A 5,808-nucleotide genomic window follows, 5' to 3' on the forward strand; every position below is an offset into this window, starting at 1 on the left:
GGGGCATTTCCCCAACTAAAGCTCCTTTCTCTGTGATAACGCCAGCTGTGTCAAGTTGACACAAAACTAGCCAATACACTTAGTTAGGGATTTATGCTATGAAGAAGAAACATGACCAAGGCAACTCTGCTTTTTGTTTTTGTTTTTGTTTTTCAAGACAGGATTTCTCTATATACCCCTGGCTGTCCCTGAACTCACTCTGTAAACCTGAGGCTGGCCTTGAACTCAGAAATCCACCTGCCTCTGCCTCCCAAGTGCTGGGATCAGAGGCATGCACCACCACTGTCCACCTGACCAAGCAACTCTTATAAAGGCATCATTTACTGGGGGCTGGGTTACAGGGTCAGAAGTTAAGTCCATTGTCATCAAGGCAAAACATGGCAATATCTAGGCAGGCATGGTGCTGGAGGAGCTGATAATTCTACATTTTCATCTGAATTCTGCTAGCAGAATACTGGCCTCCATGCACCCAAGTTGAGGGTCTTAAAGCCCACACCCACAGTGACACACTGACCCCAACAAGATCATACCTACTTCAACAGGGGCACACCTCCTAATAGTGCTACTCCCTGGGCTGAGCATAAACAAGCAATCACACCCACTAAAACCAGGAACAAGTCTTGGTTGTTCATTCTCTCATTATGTGTTCAATATAGTACTTGAAGTTCTAGGTAGAACATTTAGACAACAAAGAGTGATCAGGGGGATAGAAATTGCAAAGAAAAGAGTCAAGGTATCACTATTTGAAGATGATATGATAGTATACATAAGGGACCCCCAAAATTATTCCAGAGAACTCATATAGCAGATAAATAACTTGAGCAAAGTGACTGATTATAATGTTAACAAAAATAAACTAGTAGCCTTCCTTTATAAAATGATATCAGGCCAAGATTTCAAAAGTGTGAATCACCCTTCACAATAGCCACAAATGATATGAAATACCTTGCTATAAATCTAATCAAGCAAATAAAAGATCTATATGACAAGATCTTTAAGTTCCTTAGGAAAGAAATTGAAGAAGACCTCTGAAGATGGAGATTTACAATGCTCATGGATTAGTAGGATTAACATAGTAAAAATAGCCACCTCACCAAAAGGAACCTACAGATTCAACGCAATCTCCATCAAATTTCCAACATAATTCTCCACAGACACTGAAAGACCAATTCTCAAATTTCAATTGTCATATGAAAATAAAAAATCCAGGATAGCAATAACAGTTCTCAACAAGGAAGGAAAGTCTGTAGGAATCACCATCCCTATTCTACAGAGCAATAGTGATTAAAACCTAATGGTGTTGATCCAGAGACAGATAGGGCAATCAATGGAATAGAACTGAAGACAAAGAATTAAACTTATGCAACCATGGACACTTGATATTCGAACAAAGAAACCAAAAGCATCAAAGAAAAAAACCCCACAACTTTAACAAATGGTGCTGGCCTACCTGGCAGTCAGCTTATCAAAGAATGCAATTGATCCATATCCATCAGCCTGTATAAAGCTCAAGTCCAAGTGCACCAAGGATGCTCCACATAAAATGAGATATACTGAATCTACTAGAAGAGAATGTGGGAAATAGCCTCAAACACATTGGCAAAGGAGCAAATCACCTCAAGAAACTACCAATGGCTCAGGCTCTAAGATCAATGATTGACAAAGTGGATACCATGAAACTGAAAAGCTTCTGACAGGCAAAGGACACTGTCAGCATGAAACAATGTCAACCTACAGATTGGGAAAAGATCTTCATTCTCTAACCCTACATCTGATAGAGGGCCAACATCAAAAATATATAAAGAACTCAAGAACTTAGACTCCAGAAACATAAATAACCCAATTAAAAAACAGGTTACAGAGCTAAACAGAATTCTCAACAGAGGAATCTGGAATGGCCGAGAAGCACTTACATGTATGTTCAATATGTCATCAGCAAAATGCAAATCAAAATCATCCTGAGATTCCACCTTATACCAATAAGAATGGCTAAGAAGAAAAAGTCAAGTGACAGCACATGTTGTCAAGGATGTGGAGTAGAGGAAAATTCCTCCTTCCCTGGTGGAATTGCTAACCAGTACAACCATTCTGGAAATCAATCTAGTGGTTCCTCAGAAAATTGGAAATAATTCTAGCTGAAGAACAAGTCATACTGCCTCTAGGCTATACCCTGATGATGCTCACCATACCAGTAGGACACATGTTCTACTAGGTTCATAGCAGCATTATTCATAATAATAACCAGAGCTGCAAAATTCTCAGATATCCATCTACTGAAGAATGGATACAGAAAATGTGGTTCATTTACACAATGGAATAGTATTCATCTATTAAAAATGAGGGCTTCATGAATTTTTTCAGGCAAAAGGATGGGACTATAAAATACATATTTATGGTATGTATTCACTGTAATTGCATACTAGCGAAAAAGTATAGAATACCCAGAATACAATCCACCAATCATAAAAATGCACTCACTGATAAGTGGATATTAGGCCTATAACCTAGACTACCCAAGATACAATTTGTAAAACACATGAAACTCAAGAAGAAAGAAGACCAAAATGTGGACACTTTGCTCCTTCTTAGAATTGGGAACAAAACTCCCATGGAAGGGGTTACAGAGACAAATTTTGGAGCTGAGACAAAAGGATGGACCATCCAAAAACTGCCCCACCCAGGGGTCCATCGCATAATCAGCCATCAAACGCAGACAGTATTGCATACACCAGCAATATTTTGCTGAAAGGATCCTGATATAGCTGCCTCTTGTGAGGCTGTGCCAGTGCCTGGCAAACACAGAAGTGGATGCTCACAGTCAGCTATCAGATGGAACACAGGCCCCCAATAGAGGAGCTAGAGAAAGTACCCAAGGAGCTGAAGGGGTCTGCAACCCTATAGGTGGAACAACAATATGAACTAACCAGCACCCCCAGAGCTCGTGTCTCTAGCTGCCTATGTAGCAGAAGATGGTCTAATTAGCCATCATTGGGAAGAGAGGCCCCTTGGTCTTGCAAACTTTATATGCCCCAGTACAGGGGAACACCAGGGCCAAGAAGGGGTAGTGGGTGGGTAGGGGAGCGGGGGGGAGGGTATAGGGGACTTTGGGGGATAGCATTTAAAATGTAAATGAAGTAAATACCTAATAAAAGTTGTGAAAAAAGAGAATGAGGACATCATGAATTTTGCAGGCAAAAGGATGGAACTATAAAATAGTATACATATTTTTGGTACATATTCACTCTAATTGCATATTAGTGAAAAAGTACAGAATATCCAGGATACAATCCACCCATCATAAAAAGTTCAACAAGGAGAAAGGACCAAGTGAGGATGTTTGAATCCCACTTAGAAGGGGGGAAATAATCATGGGAGGTGGATGGAGGGTGGCATCTGTGTGGGAAAGGTGACAGGGGAGGGAAAATAAGGGCAGGATCAGGTATGGGGTGAGGGAAGAAAGCAGAGAGACCCAAAGCAACAAGAGAATGCATGGAAATATGCATCTGTGGGGGTGGGAGGCATGGGTAACCTCTAGAAAGTTCCAGAGGCTCCCTGGAGTAAATGGTGTTGACCTTCGTCGAAATGCCCAACAGTGGGGCAATATAACCTGAAGAGATCACCTCCAGGAGATAGAAAGTCCTTCCAGTGGAGGGATGGGGTCACCAAACTACCTTCAAAAGTTTTGACATAGAATTGTAGCTGACTAAATAAATGAGTGATACAAATGGAGCAGAGGCTCACTGCCTGAGCTGGTAAGAGAGCCATCATTGCCATCTTTGCTCCAGTGTGTTGCTGGGGAGAGGGCGGCCTGCAGAAGCAACACAGCTGCTGGGACAAACTCTGTTTCTGGCTCCAGACATTTGGCACCTTTCCCGCCAGAAGAAAGGTGTCCACCTGGGAGGGTTTTCACGGACTGAGCTGGTAAGAGAGCCATCTTTGCTCTGGGGCGTGGTGAGAGAGAGGTTGGCCTGCAGAAGCAACACAGCTTCTGGGAAAGATCCCGTTTCTGGCTCCAGTCATCCGGCACCTTTCCCACTCAAGGAGGGGTGTCCACCAGGGAAGGATCTCAAGGCCTGAGCTCATAGGAGAGCCATGTTTGCTCCTGTGCATTGCCGCGGGGAAAGGGCGGCCTGCAGAAGTGACCTGCAGAAGTGACACAGCAGCAGGGACAGACTCCATTTCTGCCTCCAGACATCCAGCACATTTCCCGCCAGAGGAGAGGTGTCTGCTCGGGAGGGTTCTAATGGCCTGAGCTGCTAAGAGAGGCATCTTTGCCAACTTTGCTCAGGTAAGTTGCCAGGAAAGGGAGGCTTGCAGAAGCAACACAGCTTCTGGGAAAGACCCCGTTTCTGTCTCTAGACATAGGAGCACCTTTCCTGCCAGAGAAGAGGTGTCTGCCTGGGAGGGCTCTCACTGCCTTGGCTGGTTGGAGAGCCATCTTTGCTCTGGTTCACCTAGGCTCCAGTCTGCACTGGTGAGTGTGGACTGCAGAAGCTACACAGCTTTGGAACAGACAGAAGCAACCTAGCTTCTGGGACAGACCCTGTTTCAGGCTCCAGAAATTTGGGCACCTTCCTCGCCAGATGAAAGTTGGCCACCTGTGAGGAATCTGTCTGCCAGAGCAGGTGAGAGAGTCATATTGTGTCCAGGGTCCCTCGGTGGCTAGTCTGTGCAGGTGAGTGAATAAACTGCAGAGTCAACATGTCCTCTGGGACAGGCCCTGTTTTGGGCCTACATCTTCAGGAGGCAGATGTGAATACCAGGCCTCTATGCACCTTCCCTCCTAGAGGAGAGCTTCCCTACAGAGAGTAATCTGACCACTGAGACTTAGGAGAGAGCTGGACTCCCAGGATTGCTGACAGAGGCTAACAAAATCATAGGAGGAACAAACTCCAACCAGAGACAACTATAACAACTAACTCCAGAGATCACCAGATGGCGAAAGGCAAATGTAGGAATTTTACTAACAGAAACCAAGACTACTCACCATCACCAGAACNTAGCACTCCCACCCCAGTCAGTCCTGAATACCCCAACANACCCGAAAAGCAAGAATCAGATTTAAAAGCATACCTCACGATGCTGGTAGAGGACTTTAAGAAGGGCATTATTAAAGAAATGCAGGAGAATTCTGCTAAAGAGGTATAAGTCCTTAAAGAAAAACAGGAGAATACTTCTAAAGAGGTAGAAGTCCTTAAAGAGAGAGAGGGGAGAACAGAAACAAACAGGTGATGGAATTGAACAAAACCATTCAAGACCTAAAAAGGGAAATAGAAGCAGTAAAGAAAACTCAAAATGTGACAAATCTGGAGATAGAAACCCTAGAAAATTCATGAGTTTCTGAAACTCACTTTAATCCAGTCTGGGTTCATCCTGAGAGGCAGGCTGGCTGAAATGGAATGTGCGAGAGGAAAATGGAGCCAGGAAAGATTTTCTGTTCGAGGATCAAATTTTACTGAAAGGGCTCAGCTTATACAGTGTAGGAGAAAACCCCAGTCCCCAGCCCCAGTCTTTGAAGGCTTCAATGAATGTCTGTGGGTAGGCGGGTCCAAAGATCAAGGCATGGGCGAGTTTCCATAGGTAGGCAGGCGGTGGAGACAGTAGAGCTGCAGCTCTGGTGGATCTGAAGGTTCCTGCCAGTGAATTTCAGCACCTGCAGGGAGCTGGGTTTAGAAGGTCCGTGATTAGTGTAACAGCAAGGTAGGCTTGGTGGCAACAAGGAGCTGGGAGACCCCAACAGAAATTAATCAGGAACCATAGATGTGAGCATCAGCAATAGAATACAGGAGATAGAAGAGAGAATCTCAG

This window comes from Mus pahari, unplaced genomic scaffold, assembly GCF_900095145.1.
Source record: "Mus pahari unplaced genomic scaffold, PAHARI_EIJ_v1.1 scaffold_11990_1, whole genome shotgun sequence".
NCBI classification, from domain to species: Eukaryota; Metazoa; Chordata; class Mammalia; order Rodentia; family Muridae; genus Mus; species Mus pahari.